The sequence below is a fragment of the Lepisosteus platostomus genome, chromosome 2, assembly GCF_059453375.1.
Source record: "Lepisosteus platostomus isolate fLepPlt1 chromosome 2, fLepPlt1.hap1, whole genome shotgun sequence".
Taxonomy (NCBI): Eukaryota; Metazoa; Chordata; class Actinopteri; order Semionotiformes; family Lepisosteidae; genus Lepisosteus; species Lepisosteus platostomus.
In genome coordinates, this window is record NC_142612.1 from 53713851 (window position 1) to 53736731 (window position 22881).

Below are 22881 nucleotides of genomic sequence, written 5' to 3' on the forward strand. Positions count from 1 at the left end.
TGTGGGAAGCATTTTTAAGCTCAGAAAAACCCTAGCATGACTATTGTCTCCCAGCTGTGTTGCAAAAGACTGCAGTGCCAATGAAACAGATGCACTGATTTTTACCTTACAAAGGCCCTCTTTAAATAAGGACCTTACACATTTAAAGGTCCTTGTCAAAAATGATTGAGTTTCATGCTTGGATGTGACAGTTTTCCTGTTTAAATGTAAGGAATTCTTTATAAATACTCAATCAGAATGGGGACCCTGAGACAAGGGACATTCATTATTTTTGGGGCATGCTCTAATCAAAATAATTTCATCCAGAAGCTATTGTGAAATTTTGCTTCAAATGCTTCCTTATGTTAAATGGCATCACGACATTATGACAACATATGATTTTGTTTTGATTGTATAGAATGAGGCCCATCAGCTGATAATTGCTCTTGCCTCTGCAAGCGCTCCCTGTTGAAACAGGAATGTGGTGACCTTGGAAGTAATTTTCCTTGATTTTCCTTGATGAAAGAATGTTAGGAAGTGGAGCTATACTGTACTATATACATCTTTTCTGCTCCCTGCTCTATCGATTCTTTTCATTTTTTGAGAAGGGCTTTAAGCCAATGTTGAACTGCGCAGTGATTTAGTGGAATGCAAGATTATTGCATGCCTGGGTTAGGAGAATTCCTACTTATTCCTTTCTTTCAAAGAGCTGTGCTCTTAGTTGCTTGGGTTTTAATGCTAACACAGAATCTGCTGACTCAATTCTTTGGCAGAGAGCATTTTGCCCTAGAGGCCATTTATCAGGAGTCTTAACTGGCCTGAAAAGAGTACATGCTGTGGCGGAGAAACAAAGATGACATTGTACATCTGGATCTATGTTTGAATTTAAAATAAAAATGCTTTTCATAATTTCTATTCTGTGTCAGCTCATCCCCACAACAAGGGGTGTGGTCGGGTGCTTTGGAAGGTTGTGAAGCATGAAGGACTGGCCAATGCCGCAATTTAAAATCTCTCCATGAGTATACATTGGTCTCAGAACATCCTTAAGGATTGATCCAAATTCTTTAATTTTGTTAGAACTCCTAATCTCTTCGTTACTATGCCATTGAGTGCCAGAGATAGCAAGCTACACTCCCTATACATCTCAAAGCTAAAATTTTCAACACAAATTCTAGTAACCTCCAATTTGCCAGATACACAAAATATATAATATTCTATATAGTGTCTGTGCTACCAGTCATAGTAGTTATGTACTTTATAAATCCTTATATTAATACAGCAAAGTGTTGAATGTGTTATCCTCCCCTGTAACTTTATATGCTCAGGCTGTGATCTGTCTACAACAGCAAGGTGACAGAAGCTACACAGGAAGACAAAAGAATGAATATGAGGCACCAAAGAGGATCTTGTGGAGATGAGTAGGATGCGAGGCTCATTACTGATGGTGCCTTAGTGTCTCATCCTTATCCTGGAAACTCCCAAGCCTGATGACCTATAACTACAGCATATGAGACAGATATTTTAATTCCACTGCGCCTGACAGACGTCAACTAGAATTATGGAGAGCTCCTGTAAACTTTGCAGAAAACATTTCTCTGAAAACAGGAGTGTGAGACAAGTTTTTTAGTGGAGCTGTGTTTGCTTTCATCCCACATCAGAAACGGAAAACAGAAAGCATTCATAGATGTGATCCCGGCTGGAGAGAAGCACAAAAGGAGAGATACAAGCAATACGTGGCTGGAGTGAATGACCACAGAGAAGCCTGGCCGTGTTTATGTGACCCAAACAGAAAGAGACTGATAGAGTTTGACAGAATGGGCAAACAAATTGACACAACAGGAGGGGGAGAGACAGAGGGAGGCATGGCTGATCAAACAGATCTGACAGAAAGAGCTGTGTAGATGAATCACAGAGCCCAGAAGTGAGATGAAAGGCTGAGGCATTTCATTTTCTGTCTGGGTCACAGTGGACCCTTCACTGGCTACTGCAAATAGGACAGGGTGGAAGGGAGACTTTCACACAACAAAGAGAAGGAGGTTCACCCTATTTGCTTCCATTTCAATGGGGTATGAATGGGACTGTAACGACAATGTAAAGCTAGGGGAGAGGAGGGGCTAAGGATCAAACCAAGAGATAATGCAGAGGCCTCACAGGGAGTCTAGAAGGAGAACTTGATGTCTTAACATAAATAAGGAAAATATTCCAGATGAAAGGAGGCCATTCACCCCACCTACGTCATACAGGTAGATTATGTGGATTCCAGTAAGTGATAGATCTGAGGAACTCATCTAGGTGATTTGTGAAGAAAGTCAATGTGTCAGCTTTAATAATGTAGCTGGGTATCAGATGTACTTTTTGGGTAAAAATATGCCTCCTGTTCTGATGTTTGTATTGGTGTTAATTTTTAAAGCCTTGTATTATTTTATTGTCAGGATGAGCCAACAGGTCATAAGTGACTCTGCAGCTCTAAGTTGAATCAGATAAGAATGTCCATACAGAAAAGAGACAGAATGTCATCTGATGCGGGATGCACCTTGAGAGTAGTGGTTGTGGACAGTATAGTGAAGAAAAAGCTTTCTTTAGAGGATAATAAATATGTTTAGGCACAAAAACTGAGACAATGATGAACACAAGCAGAATTGCAATGTTTCAAGGCACACAATTAAGACTTCTACTGCAGCAAGCTGCCTGTGCAGGATCGCCCCCTAATTATATGCATTACTCAGAGTGGACCGAAAGTTGATATGAGGGATGTCTTTTGGCAGAAGCCCAAATCCAAACTTCTGCTATCAGAGATGGAGGAAAGAAGGACCTTGTCGCAATCTTGTCTTGTCTTTATCTGATGTGATGATCTGATCTTGTCATTGGATCATGAAAAAAGCAATGCCAGCACAAAATATAAGAGCTCTTGTCACGGGAGCCATGTAATGCGTAGTTTAGGATCCTGTGCAGACGGTATAATCCTGAAGTAACTGGAAATGGGCTACGGGGAAAACACAGTTAGGAATTGAAGGGATGGCGAACAGACAGTGCCGACAGTGATCAGGTGCAAGGGAGGAGTGCAGGGAAACAAGTCCAGGGAAATCCAGGGTGCAGTCCAAATTCCAAAAATCCAGGTGACCCATCCAAGACAGGACAGGGTTAAAATCCAGATCCGGGACAGGAACAGGAGGCTAAAAAACAGAGTAATGAAGCCAGGTGCTCCGAGCCCCGGACTCAGCTAGGTCAGGATGCCGATCAGAAGCCTCAGCCCTGAAGCTGCGGACATAGGGCGACATGATGCTAGACGGGCCTCCGGGCATCCGTCTTCCAATGCAGAGCCCCAAGCTTCCAGAGCACCGGGTTTGACTATCTGAAAGGCAGACCACAGTCTGTGAGACTTCAGAACTGTGTGTCCGAAAAGGTATTAAGTAACACAGGGGCTCCTCAGGGGACGGTTCTTTCTCCGTTCCTCTTCACCCTCTATACTTCGGACTTTAAATACAACTCAAAGTCATGCCACTTGCAGAAGTTCTCAGATGACTCTGCAATTGTGGGATGTATCAAGGGTGGGCAGGATGAAGAGTACAGAGGACTGGTCAGCAACTTTGTGGAGTGGTGTGGGGAGAACCACCTGCAATTGAATGTAACAAAGACAAAGGAACTGGTGGTAGATTTCAGGAGGAAAAAGGTCAAACCTACTCTTGTCTACATCCATGGGAGTGGCGTGGAGATAGTGGACTCGTACAAGTACCTGGGAGTGCACATCGATGATAGACTGGAATGGTCTGAGAACATCGAGGCCACTTGCGTGAAGGGTCAGAGCCGACTTTACTTCTTGAGGAGGCTCAGGTCCTTCAATGTATGTAGTTAGATGCTACATTTGTTCTATCAGTCAGTGGTGGCGAGCGCCATTTTCTACGTAGTGGTATGCTGGGGCTCTGGGTGTCACGACCACCAGCCAGCGGAGATCAACACGTAAGCGAGCCAATCAGCACCAGCAGCGGATTACTACTAACAAGCGCTGCCGCACGAGTTAACACACCTGCAATTGCTCTACCGTGCGGCACGCCGGGTTATTTATACCATTCGCACCTGATTCCCGTTGCTCGGTATTGAGTTCTCTTCTTGTTGCTCAGCCTAGCGTTCTCACCCCTCTTTTGCCTTCCTGGAATTCTGCCTGCACCTTTTGCCTTCGGACTTCGGATCTCGTCTCGCCCTTTGGATTGTTTGCTATCATTGCCTGTTTTGGATTTGACCCTGAAGCTCTCCTTTCGACTACGATTCTGTCTCACGTTTTGGATTGTTCGCCACCAGTGCCTTTACCGGATTTCGACTTACCTTCGCCTTCGGACTACGGCTCAGCTCCTGGATTTGCTCGGTACGTTTACTTACCTCCCTGCGACTCCTGCATCTGCATCGGATCCTTTTCACCTCTACAGAGCATCGTTACAGAATACCGAGCCAGATTATGGATCCCGCAGACGCACAGACCCTTCGTTCCCTTCTCCCGCAGCAATCCCAGACCATCGCCCAGCTTCAATCTTCTCTCCAACTGCTCACTAACCAAGTCGCCTGGCTTTTTTCTTCCCCTGTTTCGCCGGCTCCCGCACCGATTCCTACAACGCCTTTTTTACAAACACCTGCTCCAACCACCGCGGCCCCGCCCACCACTCCCTCAACTTTACCATTTGTTCTCCCGGAGAAGTATGACGGCAATCCTGCAGGCTGCAGGGGCTTTATTGCCCAGTGCTCCCTGGCTTTTCAGCTGCAGCCTGAGCGTTTTTCTACTTCTCGACAGAGGATCGGATTCGCACTTTCCTTGCTCACAGGCAAAGCATTGGATTGGGCTGCAGTATTGCTTGCTAGAGGAGAGCAGCTGTTCTCTGACTTTCAGCTTTTCGCTGACCGTCTCCAGGCGCGTTTTTCTCAAAGCAACCCGGATTTGACTTGCCTTCGGCTTTCCTCTCTTCGCCAGGGCGACAGACCACTGCAAGATTATGTGGCTGAATTCCAAGCCCTCGCCACGGAGTCTGCCTGGAACCCGGAAGCTTTGGTTTGCCTCTTCGCTAAGGGTCTCTCGGAGGATCTAAAGGACCACCTGGTGCTCATGTCCTTACCAACCTGGTCTCTAGAGGCGGCTATCGCTGCGGTAGTTGAATTGGACACTCGCATTCGGCTGCGGAGAGCGGAGAGACACCCAGGAAGCAGACCTGTGCGGCCCATGGGTCCTCCCCTCGTGGCGCCCACCCTGCCACATGCACCCCTGTCCTTGGAGGAAAAGGAAAGGCGCCGTCAGGAGGGGCTGTGTCTGTACTGCTCTGCGTCGGGTCACCTGCTCGCTACTTGTCCTTTGAGACCCCCACATCCACCTCGAGCTCCCCCACTGCCTACTGTTAGTGTCAGTAGTGCTGTTTTTTCACAATCCTCTTCAGGGCCTTTATTCCCAGCTGAGATTTCCTGGATGGACACGCACCTTCCCCTTTCGGTTTTGGTGGATTCAGGGGCAGCTGGGAATTTTATGGATGCCTCTTTTGCTAAGAAGTGGGATATTCCTCTTGCTCCGCTTTCACCCCCTATCTGCATTCAAACGTTGGATGGGTCACCGATCGCTCCTGGACGTATTTCCTGGCAGACCATTCCCCTATCCCTTACTGTTGGTGCCACTCATGTGGAGGACATTTCACTCCTTCTCCTGGACTCCCCTGCTTACCCTGTGATCCTGGGCCTTCCCTGGCTCAAAAAGCATGATCCCCACATCTCCTGGGCCAAGAATGAGATCATTGCCTGGAGCCAGGCCTGTCGTGACAACTGTTGTCGTCCTCCACTCAAGGTTGCTGCTTCAGTAAACCTCTTGGAAGAACACTCTATTATTCCCCCCCAATATGCACATTTGAAGCAAGCCTTTGACAAACAGAAAGCTCAATCGCTCCCCCCTCACCGCACCTATGACTGTGCAATAGATTTGCTTCCAGGAGCACTCCCACCCAAAGGACGGATCTACCCGCTCACTCAGACGGAGAATGAAGCCCTGCAGGATTATATCAAGGAGGCCCTGAATTCTGGTTTTATTCGTCCCTCCTCGTCCCCAGCCTGTGCTGGGTTCTTCTTTATAGGGAAGAAGGACGGCTCCTTGAGGCCGTGTATTGATTACAGAGGCCTGAACTCCATTACAGTCAAACATCCCTACCCCTTGCCTTTAATCCCAGCCGCTCTGGAGTCCCTACGTGGAGCCTCCATTTTCTCAAAACTAGATCTACGAGGGGCTTATAATTTAATCAGGATCCGTGAAGGGGATGAGTGGAAGACAGCCTTTATGACCACGCACGGCCACTATGAATATCAGGTGATGCCTTTTGGACTCGCTAATGCCCCGGCAGTCTTCCAATCCTTCATAAATGACATCTTCAGGGACATTATTGGAAAATTTGTCTTGGTATACTTGGATGACATCCTCATTTTTTCCACCGACCCTCAGGAACATGTCCATCACGTCCAGGAGGTCTTGTCCAGACTCATCGACAACCAGCTCTACGCCAAGCTTGAGAAATGCATTTTTCATGCTTCTAAGATTCACTTTCTGGGCTACATTATTTCTCCTCTTGGAGTCGAGATGGACTCAGCCAAGGTGGCAGCTATCAATGATTGGCCTGTGCCACGTAATTTGAAGCAAATCCAACGCTTTCTAGGTTTTGCCAACTTCTACAGGCGATTCATCCGGAACTTTAGCTCCGTGGTGGCGCCCATTACGGCTCTGACCCGCAACCGTCCTAGTCGGGGTAAATGGAATCCGGAGGCTAACCAGGCATTCCTGCGCTTGAAACGTCTCTTCAGCTCCGCTCCTCTCCTACGGCATCCGGATCCCTCCCGGCCTTTCATTGTTGAAGTTGACGCCTCTGCCAATGGGGTTGGTGCAGTCCTCTCCCAGCGCCTCGAAGAGGATCGCCTCCCTCATCCATGTGCTTTCTTTTCCAAGAAGCTCTCTCCTGCTGAGGTTAACTATGATGTGGGCAATCGGGAACTCCTAGCTATCAAGCTGGCCCTCGAGGAATGGAGACACTGGCTGGAGGGGGCTCAGCACCCCTTTGTCATTATTACGGACCATAAGAACCTGTCCTATATTCAATCTGCCAAGCGCCTCAACTTGCGTCAGGCCCGTTGGTCACTTTTCTTTTCTCGTTTCAATTTTGTCATCACTTACACTCCTGGCTCGAAGAATGGGAGGGCTGATGCACTCTCTCGGCTCCATGACCCCCCAGACCTGGACGACACACCTGAACCAATCATCTCTCCTAACAGAATCGTGGCAGCGATTCATTGTTCCATTGAAGATCAGGTCAGGCGTGCCCTCAACGGAACTACAGTTCCTCTGTGCTGCCCCCCGGATAAGCTTTTCATCCCGAACAACTTACGTTCTGCAGTTTTGCAGTGGGGACATGATTCCCGGTTTGCCGGCCACCCGGGATGCAGACGCACTCTGGACCTCCTCACCAGGGACTTTTGGTGGCCTTCCATGCGATCTGATGCAGCAGAGTACGTCCGGGCTTGCCCGGTCTGTGCCAGGAGCAAGACTCCGCGCTCTAGGAAGGCTGGCCTCCTTCACCCCCTTCCAATCCCACACCGCCCTTGGTCCCACATAGCTGTTGACTTCATTACGGACCTTCCTAACAGTCAGGGTCATACGGTAATCATGGTGGTCTCCGATCGTTTTTCCAAAGCAGCCCATTTTGTCCCCCTCCCAGCATTGCCCACAGCCCAGGAAATGGCATCTTTGTTTGTACAACAGGTCTTTAGGATACATGGTTTGCCTGATGACGTTGTCTCGGACAGGGGACCGCAATTTATCTCGGCCTTTTGGAAGGCTTTCTGTCAAACTCTAGGGACTCATGTATCTTTGACTTCTGGTTATCATCCTGAGGCCAATGGTCAGGTGGAAAGGACCAATCAAAGCCTCCTGACCTTTTTGAGAGCCTTCACCTCCAGCTCACAGGATGATTGGTCATCACTACTTCCCTGGGCAGAATATGCCCACAATTCTCTTACCTCCTCCTCCACAGGTCTCTCTCCCTTCCTTTGTTCTTTAGGTTATCAGCCCACTCTCATCCCTGTCACACCTCCACTCACGGCAGTGCCGTCCGTGCAACAATATATTGCCAAACTGCGAAGGACCTGGAAAATGGCGAGGACAGCTCTTATTAAGTCAACCCAGCGCCACGCCAAATTCGCCAACCGACACCGCAGACCAGCCCCTCGTTTTCGGAAAGGACAGTTTGTTTGGTTATCTACACGGAACCTACCTATACATCAGCCTTCCAAAAAGCTTGGGCCTAGATATATTGGTCCCTTCCGGATTCGTTCCCGGATCACCCCGGTTACCTTCCGTCTTGCTCTCCCCCCTACCCTCAGAATCCACCCCTCATTTCATGTCTCCCTCCTGAAACCTGTTTACCGCTCGCCCCTTGCGGCTCCCCAACATCGCCCGCCACCTCCTCGTCGCATTCAGGGGCGCCCGGCTTATACGGTCCACAAGATCATTGACTCCAGATGGAACCGCGGTACCCTGCAGTATTTTGTCGACTGGGAAGGTTTTGGTGCCGAGGAGAGATCTTGGGTTCCAGAGAAGGATATTTTGGACCCTACACTAATCAGTGACTTTCACAGGGACTATCCTAATCGGCCGTCTCGGGCGTCGGGAGCCGCCCGTGAAGGGGGGGGTACTGTCACGACCACCAGCCAGCGGAGATCAACACGTAAGCGAGCCAATCAGCACCAGCAGCGGATTACTACTAACAAGCGCCGCCGCACGAGTTAACACACCTGCAATTGCTCTACCGTGCGGCACGCCGGGTTATTTATACCATTCGCACCTGATTCCCGTTGCTCGGTATTGAGTTCTCTTCTTGTTGCTCAGCCTAGCGTTCTCACCCCTCTTTTGCCTTCCTGGAATTCTGCCTGCACCTTTTGCCTTCGGACTTCGGATCTCGTCTCGCCCTTTGGATTGTTTGCTATCATTGCCTGTTTTGGATTTGACCCTGAAGCTCTCCTTTCGACTACGATTCTGTCTCACATTTTGGATTGTTCGCCACCAGTGCCTTTACCGGATTTCGACTTACCTTCGCCTTCGGACTACGGCTCAGCTCCTGGATTTGCTCGGTACGTTTACTTACCTCCCTGCGACTCCTGCATCTGCATCGGATCCTTTTCACCTCTACAGAGCATCGTTACACTGGGATTAGAGCGATGGATTCTAACAGGCTGAACAAGCTCATCAGAAGAGCAAGCTCCGTCATTGGGTCTGGCCTGGACCCCCTGGAGGTAGTGACTGAGAGGAGAATGGTGTCCAAACTAGAGGCCCTCATGGACAACGTCTCCCATCCGCTCTATGACATGCTTGTAGAAATGAAGAGCACGTTCAGCAATAGACTGGTTCATCCACGGTGCAACAGGGAGCGCTACAAGAGGTCATTCTTGCCTTCTGCCATAAGACTGTACAACGCATCCACCTTGCGTCTGGGCAGAGGCAACATTGACAGTGATCTGTTTCTGGACTGAACAGTAAACTGATACATCTGTTCTTTTTCTTTTCCTTTTTGCAACTGTTTTTGTGCAATATTTGCCAGGGACCTGTGCAATACATTTATATTTATATTCATATTGTGCAATACAACTTTTTGTGTACTGTTCTGTTCTGGCTTGTTCTTTGTGTGTTCTGGACTGTGAGTAACTCTTCTTAGTGCACTTCTTACTGTACTGATTGTATTGTATTATTATAATTGTATCATTCGTTACACTGTTGCTGTGTTGTCTGTGTTAAGCTGCTGTTGCACTGCAACTTACCTCACGGGATCAATAAAGTATCTATTTATCTATCTTAAATAAAGAACGGAACGAGGAGGCTGGTGAACGTGATAATAAACACAAATGTAACACAAAAGGATCAGAGTGCCCTCTAGAAGAGGGATGATGATCATGACAGCTCTGGTGCTGAGTTTTTAGTCATGAGTACAGTGACTTCTGAGCATGTACAGGGATGCTGTAAGAGTGCACATACACAGCATATCTGACTCAGGCTCATCCAAATCCATCATGAAATTTCCATTTCATTCTCAATTAATCCCTAAACTGCACTCAACACTACGGTGTTGTTGAAATATGTGCATCAAGGATCATGATAAAATAAAAAGTAAATCATATCTGCAAGTTTAGAGTTGAAAGTACTGCTCTATAGGGTGGGCATTGTTCTGAATGCTCTTTCTGGACTGCATCAAACATAATTTTTTTGAGAGAAACTGCATGCTATCACTCCTGGACTCGGTACCTGTTTTAATACTGGGAACTTGCTTGTTGTTTCCAGGGCCCTTTCATGCACAGAAAAAGCAAAATACAGTAAGTGATCTTCCTAGTTATCTCTGAATTCAGGACAACTCTTTAAGAGCCTACTTTACAAACCTTAAATCATGTGTTTGATAGCTGAACTAATCTTAAATAACCCTCACTGCTCTTTTAGGCATTACAGGAACAAAAAACTCACCTTTAACACTCAAGAACAATCAGAGAGGACTTTCTGTTCTATGCTCTTGTGCAGACAAGCACGCAGTCACAGAAAGAGAAAAAATTAAGCACACCATATTGTGCCTTGTGTGGTAGGTCATCATGCTTTCACACAATTCAACATAATAGTTCTTTTGTGCAGTTTAAAAACAACTTTTATTTTTTTTTGTATTTTTTGTACCCTACCACTGTGGATAGCTAATTATTCACTCTATACCACACCCAATAATCCAACTTAAAAGGGTAAAGAAAGCAAAGCTGTGTGATCTGCACTATCATCACTCTTCCGAGAGCCAGAAGCACAAGCAGGAGGGGCTGTGTGACCTTGGAAGGAAAGATACACTCTTTTGAAACAGCAGGAAATGCAAACTCAATGATGCATTGCCTACAGTATAACTGTAACAACTGAGCAAGGAAGATCGGTCTGGTCAGGGATCAAAGGTGAGGGACTGTGGAAAGGCAAACTTATGTAACCTACTCCACAAATCTCTGATTCTACAGAATGCATTCACACACAAAAAGTCATTTATTAAACATCTGGAATGAGAAAACAAAAAAGTAGGTCTCTAAAGTTATTGAGAGGAAGTCTTGACTTTTCCAATAAGGAGTGATCAACATGGACCTCTCTGGTACTCTGGACCGGTAGGATGGTTTAGTAGGGTAATGGACTCTAGCTGGCCTGACACTGACTGTCTCTTTGCAAGCTCCACAAGAGTAAATGCAAGACAGTAAACACTAATTGGAATCAGGCTCATCTGAACTTAATAATGGCTTGTGATAATTGCCATCAGAGTCCATGGAATATTATTTTGCAACAGTAGAATTGTAATTACAGTAGCAATAACATCAGACATGCAGCATAAAGTATCACTATGATCTCTGTCTGCAGTGTATCATTCACTTGGATTATAACTCTTATTGTTAAGACATTTGGAACCTGATAGTTTTTTGGTCAATTATATGAAAAGAGAGCCTTGGTGCAAATTGACTTTGCTCTTTATATGTGTTCCATAGATTGTCATGATCATTAAACTTTAAATATGTTGTTCAAATGAAAGGAGTCTGACAAAGGCAATAAGGAAAGTACCTGTTGCTAACATTTGGAAAAAAATACCAGTTTTCCACTATAACCAACTACAGTTTACTGTTTCTTACTCCACAAGAAAAAAATCTCCAGGGTATCAGTTTTAGATGTTTATATAAGAAAGACAATGTTGAGGTACAAATAAAAGTTATTCCTCTGGAATATTCCACTATGCTATTTTCAGTTCAAGGTGTCTTTCCTTCCTGGCAAAAAATGTAAAGTTGCCGAAATCCAGAATCCTTCAAGAAATCCATCTTGAAATTTCAGAACTACAAACATTAACAAGTGAACAAGATGAGCTTAATGGTCTCCTCTCTTTTGCATCTCTTAAACAGACACCATGACCCCAGGTCATGCCACTAGTGAAGGGGCTAATTCCATGGGAATCTCCAAGCAGCAGTTTTTCTGCTACAGATAAATCCACAAATAATCCCATATCGAGTGGGTGAAAAGTAAAAAAATTGCTGGCAATTCCAAAACCGGGAAAAATGAATGAAGAGGCCTATATTGAAAAGTGACATTATTAACACCCTCATACATGCACAGGAGAGGCCAGACATCAGACAGCACATCCCACACAATATAGAGCACTTCAATGCCTCACCCACACGATTCCACTTTCCCAACCCTTAGTGTAAAGATGTGCCTTAGGTTCTCAGTCTTAAGTGCACATCTCCTTTCCATGCATGTCCTCTGTTTTGTGTTTCACTGTTCATTCTGAAGAAATGAGATGGGTTGACTTTGTTAATGCCCTTGAGGTTTTTTTAAAACTGCACCAAATAATCTATTTAGACTAAAAAGGTTCAGTTCCTTTAGCCTATCAGTGTAGGAAATTGCTTAAAACTCCAGAAAACACATGAATGTATAGGCTTGGCTCCAGCCTTTGGAGTTTACATTTTGGATCTGCCTCTTGAGTTAGAAGGTATAAACCGAAATAAAAAATAATGAGTTGTCTATGATGCACAAGAAAGCAGTTGTGAAAATGAGAGCAAAAGAAAAGTCTAATTAGAACCATTAAAGAGAGACAGGCCAATCACAAAATCAAAAATAGGCAATGACTTGAAAAAGACAAAAACTACTGGAAGAGTAAACATTCTGTTAACAGAATAACCATTAAAGATGTGAAGAAACACCCTAAAAATGCAGGCAAAGTGTTTGTACAAAGATAAGCCAAACAGTGCTGGAAGTTTTATGGACAGTCAAAACAAATGTAAGCTTTTATAAAAGTCAAGGAAAGACAAAAGTGTAAAGAAAGAGAACAATTGGAAATGATCCTAATCTCACTACCTCATCTGTGAGATTTGGTGGAGGTGGTGTCATGGCTGGGGCATACAGTACATGGCTGCCTCTGGAACTGGCTCATTGGTTTTCATTTTACCTGACGAGGGTAGCAGAATTAAATATCTTGTCTGCCCATGTCCAAAAAATGCCTCCTGACTCACTGTGCACCCTGCAGCAAGACAATGACACAAGACACACTGCACACTTACAGTTACTAAGGAGGTCATCAGAAAGAAGAAGTGGAAAAATTTGATTTTAATCTTATTGAACATACTTTTTACTTGTTGCAGAGGAAACAAAAGTCAGAAAACGCCACTAAGAAGGAACAGCTGGAAGTGGCTGCAGTTAAGACCTGGCAAAGCATCTCAAAGAAACGTATCAAGAGTCTGGTGATGTTGATGGGTCACAGACTTGAAGAAGTCATTACATATAAGGGATGTGTGACTAAATGATAACATTAAAAAATAACTTTAAATTCATTTGTCCAAATACTTATGCTGACCTGAAATTATCGGGAGATTCAACACAAAAACATTTTTGTTCTATCATGGTTTATATGGTATGCACAAAATATCCAGAAATAAAGGCTGACATTTATATTTTTGTCTTATTTTGTTATTGTGATCTGAAATACAAATTTCAATAGTGCACAGTAAAAAATAACAAATTTCACTTCACTGTGCAAATACATACTACAGTATTTTCACTAAAACGTTAGTGGTCCTAATACAGATCCCCGATGTACTCTATGCATTTTATTTTCTCAACTTGAGTATTTACCTCTTCCTGTTATTCTTCATTTCCAACCTATTACCCAATGGACACATACTGTATCTAATAATGACAGAAATAGCCATTTTGTTCAATTTAAGAATAAAACACATCAAAGAACAGATCAAATATGTACTTGTCTGTAGTTGTCAGTGGCCTGACAAGAAGACTATGATTGCTTCAGATAGTCTTATTACTTTCAAAATACTAAAACAAAACAATATTAAAAACAAACACAATAGCTCATAATGTGACCTTTCAGGCACTGAAGGTTACAGGCAGCAGTGAACTCTGGGATGTCTGTCAGGCATCTCTTTGAGCTACGTTGACACCATGACCAGCTGAGGTCTTAATACTCTTTCAGTCATCTCCTATTGCTTCCAACACAACATGAGATTATGCCAATCTACAAAAAAAAAACTACAAAAATCTCTAATGCCTTGTTTTGAATTTTATTCCTGTGGTCATCAAGGTCCAGGATGGTAAAACTAGCACATTGCATTTTCTTCTGTGATAAACAGGTTAAAGACTGAGCTCAGTCCTCTATCTATGGGATGAATCACAGACAATGGGAGAATTGAAAGTTCAAGAGCAGAAGGTTAAGTGTGTGCCTCATCCACGGAAATCTTGGATTTCCTTGGATACTGGATCCCTTGGTCCAGTAGTGGTACTGCAATGTACAATATTGCGTAACTTAAATTTCCATGGGGTGCATTGGATTATCATCAACCTTTCTGGTCATCTTTTGCATCAAAGCTTTGCCTTCGCTGTGGTTTGAGAATCTTAACATGTTATGCTTAAGGTAGGGCTAGTAAATCTGGCATTATTCTACAATAACTCAGTACAATCACAGAGCTTGCCATTACACTTATTCATTTTTGCAGAAAATATGACAATATTAGGGAAAGGTTATGAGTGCATCTTTTTTCTAAGCAGACAAATACTGTACAGTACAGTACATATCTGTGTCTCTGGGTAGGTGTGGGTGAGTGTGTGTCTGAGAGGAAGCAGACATCTCTCTGTCCTGCCTAGATTGCATTTCAGGGAGATTGTGATTGGCTGAAGACAGAAAGGCGAAGTCTCTGGGGAGCCAACTGGCCCTGACTTACTGCTTTGCATCTGCACCACTGAGAGATATTTCTAAGAACCGCTTGGCTTCAGCAATTCCCAAGAACAAGTGGCTCCCTTTCAGAGTTGCTGGGGTGACAAGATAATGCAGCTCCTGCCAGGAAAAAAAAGAAATAAGAGAAAGGAAAAATGTTGCCATCACTCTGATGGTTGCACCCACATTCGAATAGTCATATGTGCAAGGGTAGCCCCCTTCTCTCTTTCAGTCTCAGACTAACAGCTAGAAGGAAATCTGTGCCTTTCTTGGTTGTGCATGCAGGGGCTCAGATATACATAGACACAAAGATGTAATCTCAGAAGAACACGTGGACACAATTATCCCAATAGTGTTGTTTTTACAGAAAAAGAATGCCAAGAATGCATACTGACAATACAGTTATGCTAGCTATAAAAAAAACTTTCCATATGGGTTCAGCAATTTCTAAAGAATTGCCTTGGCACAGAACCCCAATTGATACTGGCCAGTCTTCTGTAAACTCAAGCTGAAAGATAATCAGAATTCTAAGGAAAGAGAAAACCTCTCTCCCAGAAAGAGGTGAAATCTCAGTGTGGAGCATTTTATATTACCAACAAAGGTTTGAAAACCTTTTACCATTATTTTCAAAGATGTGGCTTTGTCATAATTTGCCAGAATAATAAAAAAGAAAAAGAATTTGAAAGAAGTAACTTCAAAGAATCTCTTGGGAATAACAGGCAGTAAATGAAATAATGTGTTCTTTTTTTTCTTTTTTAATATTTTTTAAATTTATTTTTTACTTTATATCGATTCACACCCACTGGAATCACAGATAACTTCTTTATGTTTTGGCATTATCCAAGCACGATACCAACTGGCAGGAAAGTTATTCCCAACTCTAGGACCAACTCTAGGACCAGTATATCCCTCTCTGACATTACAGGAAGCACCCAGGACGTCACTGGATGGATGGTATAAATCACAACAAATTATGGGTTTGAATATAAAGGCCTTCATCCAATGAGAGTACTGGATAGATGATAACAGCAACAGAATTTGGAACTGGTTCCTGAAACTGAAATCTCATGAAATCTCATGAAAGAAAGGATAAAGAGATAATTAGTATCCATTGACAAATGAATTTAACATTTGAACAAGATTTGTCTAAAACAGGGGTGGGGAACCTTTTTTCTGCCAAGGGCCATTTGGATATTTATAACATAATTCGTGGGCCATACAAAATTATCAATTTAAAAATTAGCCTGCTTTATTTGGTCAAACATTTAATTAACTCAAGCCTAATGTGATGGCTGGAATTGCCTCTCTTTGGTGAGGCGTGTGATGTTAGCTGGTATTGATGATGTTGCTACTCGCAACTGCTTTTCCAGGTTTGCGTCGGTCAGTCTTGAGCGCAGTCGATCAAACAGCCACTTGCTATCGTTCCCTGAGAGGTTTTCCCTTCACCTCCATGAACTGCTTGACTTCATCCCGCAGTTCGTAAAACACAGTGTGTTAACACTTTCGCAACGTCTACACTCCCAGCCTGCCTGGCACTGACTGCCCTCTGAGTCACCGCAATACAGGAAGACGGGCCGCCGGCAGCCGGCGAGAAGCATGCGTGTCTGTCCCGTCATGTACTCGTATGTGTCCTGTCTATCCGTAATGGACGTTCCTTGCTTGTCCCTCAAAATTAATGTTATTATTATGATTCACTTGATATAAATTTATGTTGCTATGAAAAGAGCTCCTAGATTTATTGAATTTCAAGTCCCGCCTGCGTAGGGCTGGGCGATATGGCCAAAAACATCACGATAAAAAATTTCATATCAGTCGATATCGATAATTATCACGATAAATGTCAAATCATTATTTCTTTCAAGTTTAAAGGCAGATTTTTTTCTCCTGAGTGAAAGTTGAAGAAACCAGACAGTTCTCTCTCTTCCCTTGATCTATGCCTCTCTGACCACATAGCTATTCTTTTCAATCTGGAAATACTTGTTTCTAAGACTTCCCCCTCATGCTCTGTAAATTTCCGCAGCTGGCAATTAATTGATCAGCCTAGGTTTGCAAATTCTGTTCTATCCTCCTTATCTTGTTTATCTACCTCTGATCCTCTAGAGGACAAAATACATTTGCTTAATAGTGCTCTTTTATCTACCCTTGACAGCTTTAAAAAACTCCTCTAAAAAACTCGCACCATCTCTTTTTCTTGCTCCTCCCCCTGGTACACTGACCATCTGGAATCTATGAAGGCAGTCTTCCGGAAACATGAGCGTAGGTGGGGTCTTTTTGGCCTAAATGTAAATTATCAGGCTTGGAAAGATTACTTGTCTGAATATAAGGATACGGTAGTCTGCTAGATCCACCTACTTCTCTCACATCATTGAAAATCACCATAAAAACAACAGACATCTTTTCTCCATCATCAACAACTTACTAAAGCCAAACTGCCCCACCACATTACCTCCCTCATAGCAACTTTGCAACACATTTTTAGATTTCATTAGCTCCAAGATCGACAACATCTGACATCACATTCTCCCCATAGTGCATATCACTTCCACACCTCCTCCCTACTTGCCTAACTTTACTGGTTCCCTTCTCTCCAATTTCTCTCTTCCTGACTCTACATCCATTAGTAAACTGGTTTTGCATATGAAATCCACCACCTAACTATTAGATCCCATTTCCACAACTTTATTTCAGTCCTGTTTCACTGCTCTCTGCTCCATTGTCCTTAATATAATAAATTAATTCTTGAGCACTGGTGTTGTACCAATGGTCCTCAAAACTGCTGCCATTACCTCCATGCCAAAAAAGCCTAACATGCCACTGGACAATCTAAACAATTTTCGCCCCATCTCCAACTTACCCTTTCTTGCAAAAATTCTAGAACGTACTGTCACATTTCAATTACATAACCATCTCATTGTAAATAACCTTTTGGAACCTCTCCAATCTGGCTTCCATCAATTTCACAGCACAGGAACTGGCCTGGTCAAAGTTACTAATGATCTTCTAATAGCTTCTGATTCTAGTTATTTCTCTATCCTCCGTCTTCTTGATCTCAGTGCTGCTTTCAACATTGTTAACCATAACATCTTACTTTCTTTCCTTGAGACTGTGTTTGGAGTTTCTGACACTGCTCTCAAATGGTTCAAGTCGTACCTCACTGATCGCTGTCACTTTGTCTCTCTTGGTGGATTTAGGTATGAAACTGGTCTCGTTAAGTCTGGTGTTCCACAGGGCTCGATACTGGGTCCCCTACTTTCAGCATTTACATGTTTCCACTTGGTCGGCTTTTAAGATCACATGGCCTCAACAATCATTTCTATGCTGATGAAACTCAAATATACATCCATGCCAAACCTGACACCTGTGGCTGTCTCTATTCTATCTGATTGCATTTCTGACATAAAAACCTGGATGACTCAAAATTTCCTTCATCTTAATTGTGACAACACTGAAGTCATGCTTATTGGCACCCCCCATCAACTTTGTAAATCGTGTTATCACTAACTGTGGCTGAAAAGATGATCAATACATTTGTCTTCTCCCAGATTGACTACTGTAATGCTCTACTCGCTGGGGTATCTAAATCCACATTATGTCCAAAATTCAGCAGCCAGAATCCTGACCGGGTCTAGTGTAAGTTATCACATTACTCCTATCCTTGAGTCCTTGCACTGGCTTCATGTCAAGATTCATGTCAACTTCAAAATCATCATGCTATAAAATCACCTATAAGGCTTGGCACCTCAGTACCTGTCTGAGGTCAGTACCTATTATCGCCCTTCTCCCCATCTTGCAACCTTCACGTCTGTAATTCTGGTCTCCTAACTGTCTACATGTATGTGACAGGGCCTTCTCCTGTTATAATAATAATTGCTTACACTTATATAGCGCTTTTCTGGACACTCCACTCAAAGCGCTTTACAGGTAATACAGGTAAGGAGGGACTCCCCTCCACCACTGTGCAGCATCCACCTGGATGATGCGATGGCAGCCATAGTGCACCAGAACGCTCACCACACATCAGAGCAGAGTAATTAAGCCAATTTTATAGAGGAGGATTGTTAGGAGGCCAAGGCCGATGGGAAATTTGGCCAGGACGCCGGGGTACACCCCTACTCTTTTCGAGAAACACCCTGGGATTTTTAATGACCACAGAGAGTCAGGACCTCAGTTTTATGTCTCCTCCGAAGGACGGCACCTGTTTACAGTATAGTGTCCCCGTCACTACACTGAGGCTTTAGGACCCACATGGACCGCAGGTTGAGCGCCCCCTGCTGGCCCCACTAACGCCTCTTCCAGCAGCAACCTTAGTTTTTCCCAGGAGGTCTCCCATCCAGTTTCTGACCAGGCTCACACCTGCTTAGCTTCAGTGGGTTGCCAGTTGGGACTTGCAGGGTGATATGGCTGCTCCTATTATACCCCCTAAGCTCTGGAACTCTCTCCCCAAGGATATCAGAGAGTCACCTTCTCTAAACTCCTTCAAATCCAGACTCATAACCTTCTTCTTTAGAAGAACCTTACTTAAGTGGTTCCATTCTTTACCCCTCTGCTCTGACTGTAATTAGTACCACCATCTATGGTCTCCTCTGTGTATTCTCATCATGTTTATCTTGTATATTTTTTATTGTTTATTTTTAAAATAACCAACTTTAAAGGCACTATAGAAAATAAAGTTTATTTTTTTATAATATTGTGATTGAAAATATGAAATTGTATGCCAATATTGTGATTGATTCAGACACGTTTTGAAAGCAAGTTAAGTTTTCCAAAGTGACTTTGTTAGGATTACAGTTAGCATTATCAATAAACCTATACTTCCATTAACATTACAGCTACTTTTTAAGCAGAATTAATAACAGCGTGAGTGACAGCTTGATCTTAGCTTTTAATTTTTGGCTGACTAGGGTGCATAATTAGCATGAGGCTTAATAAAAACCAAGACTAGTCAATTTCTAATTTTTTTGCTTACGGCTGGGATAAGTCGACCAAGACTTGCCTCTCACCAAAATATTTGCTCCTAAAACTTGTCAGGTGCCTTAAGGGTTGCCTTGATATCAGTGAGTGACGTGCTGCTTCTCCAACTGGCACAGCAGAGTTTGCAGAAGAGCTTGCAGCAAGTTAACACATCAGGATATCTTGATTTGTGAGTGAGTTTTTGCTGTGAGGTGAGACATGAAGTAATTTGTGATTCCAAATTGGGTGGGTATAAAGCAGTATGGAAGAAAAGATCTGTGGACCTCTGGTGGGTCCCTGTCAATATGGTAGCTTAAATGAGAAATTACTTAGTGACTATAGCCTTTTGAATTTCAGTTTTGGGCATTTTTCATAGCTTTTGGCCATTTTTAATAGCTTCACTCTGTTATTCAGGAAGTAAGAATGTAATTCTTCACTTCACAGGGCACAGTTCCAGACATCCAAATTTCCTGTGATGATTCACTGAGGGAATACCTTACTTGGAACTACTTTCTTGGTTCAAAACCACAGAAGTGTCTCATTTATTCAAACAATATCATTGCTGTTCTCAATCTGGCAACGCAGGGCATGGTTACATTTTTTTCTCTGCTAATCAATATACTTCTGTGTTTTCACATTGCATTTATAATTATTGTTGAAGCCTTTGGAAGTTACATTAGTGTGGGCAATTTAAAATTTTTATCTCCTCTTTCCCCATATGATATTGTTTTTTTCTGCAAATATGCAACCTAATTTCTCTTCTGTTTGTTGCTGTTGCTGTGTTTTCTGTTATGTACATTATATCCAGTTGACCTCCACTGTGGTGTTTCTAAATCCCTTTAAATGACACCTTATAATAATGCTATTTCCTTTATTGCTTTCCTTCTGGAGATTCATCTAAATTCTGTAGACCAGAAAAAAATAAATAAATGTGCTGTTGCACATTTTTGCACGCTAAATAATACAAAGGGGTATATTATAGTGGTTGATAATGTGACACACCCGGTGGTTGGGGTGTCATAGCAAACAATCTGTGTATAGATGGGTCCCAGGAAAACAGACATGAATGCAGCTGCAAGATACAAAACAAATGTTCTTTATTTAGCTCAGGGAAATGGAAAACTAATCCCTCACAAAAATTAAACAAAACTTCTTTGAGATCTTAAGAAACTAATTTATTCAGGTTCCTCTCTCTTAATATTGCCAGGCAGCTAAGCTACTTACAAGCATCTAAACAAACTGAAATGAAACTCACGTCCCAACTCCCAGTTTCACACAGGGTTCTGTTCTTTCTTCTTTTGCTTCTCTTCTCCCTTGGAAGAGCCAAATTAATGGATTCATAGCATCAACTGACCAACTGTCTTAGTGATTGTGGCTGGAGGGAAGGGCAATCTACTTCAGGCCAGAGCTACCATCTTGCCTGAATCTACCATCCATAGATTAGATAAGAAGATAAATACAGTATGTATTGCAGTCGATGATTTTAGCAGAGATCTGCAAGGTCATTTCTGTTAGTGATAGTAATAGTATTAAGCTGTTCTTGCCATCAGTTTACATACCCAAGGTTTTAAAACTTTACTTTGATTTGTAACCCATTGTTGTATACCTCTTCACCAAGTACATTGCTGTTCCTTCCCTCTTTGCACAACAGTTAACTGCGTGTGAGTCATTGTGTCTGAGAAACAACATAAAATATTTTGCAATTTTGTCATCCACAAATAAAATATACTCTCATATTGACTATATTGTTTTTGCATTCTTGCTACAGTAAACTCCAATGATACAGTAAATTCCATTACTTACAGTACATCTGATCATGCCCTAGTTCTGCAAGCCAGGGCATCAGCATTTAAATGAATCACTCATACTAAATGTTGATATTTTGACTTTCTTACATCAGATTGAGGCCTTCTTCAAGCTCCTCTGTGAGGGTTTAATTTTTTGTAGACTTTAATAATAATTAAATAAACAAGCTAGTATGCTTTATTAAACACTGTGGCTTTTTAGTCTCATCTGTACAAAAATATAATGCGCGGATTTCATGGCTGGAAACTACAATTCTCCAGCTGGAAAGAGAACAAATATAGAACATCCTGGAGAGCAAGGTTAGACATCTGGCATTTCTGAAATGTGAATTTAACAATCTCATAGGCATTAGAGCACAATTCTTAATACATAAGACAAGACTATTATATGGAACAAGTAATAGGTTTATTCCATGCTGAAAAAAAGAAGAAAGAGAACACAACGTTTTGGCCGTGGAGCCTTCTTCAGGTGTGGAAACACAGCCGAAACGTTGTGTTCTCTTTCTTCTTTTTTTCAGCATGGAATAAACCTATTACTTGTTCCTTTGCAGCCTACGCATGCTGACGCAGCTACCCACCTGAAAGACTATTATATTGTGAACATAATGCACACCCCCAGTAGCCGACTTTACTATGACTTAAATAAAAATGTATTTGTTAACTAAATAATAATAAGAAGAATGTACTGTAGTATTCTCTAAACATGAGCAAATGAATAAGAGTAAAAAGTTGTATGAGACTTCTACTCATTTCACTACATTAGGCAGCACAGATGTTCCCAAAATCATGGAATTCTTAAACCCATGGAAAAAGACAAAAGACTTAATTACAGCCAGCATTAATTACTTAATTTGCAGCCGGCAGCCATATCACCCTGCACTCACAACTGGCAACCCACTGAAGCTAAGCAAGTGTGAGCCTGGTCAGTACCTGGATGGGAGACCACCTGGGAAAAACTAAGGTTGCTACAGGAAGAGGTGTTAATGGGGCCAGCAGGGGGTGCTCAACCCTGGTGTCCTGGCCAAAATTTCCCATTGGCCCCATTCCCATGGCCTCCTAATAATCCCCATCTATGAATTGGGTTCATTACTCTCTGCTCTCCTCCCCACTGATAGCTGATGTGTGGTGAGCGTTCTGGCACACTATGGCTGCCGTCGCATCATCCAGGTGGATGCTGCACATTGGTGGTGGTGGAGGGGAGACCCCATTACCTGTAAAGCACTTTGAGTGGAGTGTCCAGAAAAGCGCTATATAAGTGTAAGCAATGAATTAAGTACTGAACGACTGTATCTGTAGATGCTCCTTCTGTATGTCTTTGCAAGCTCTAATGGCTTAAATGTTATTCAACCTGTTTCTAGCACAGGAACCTTTTACAAGTA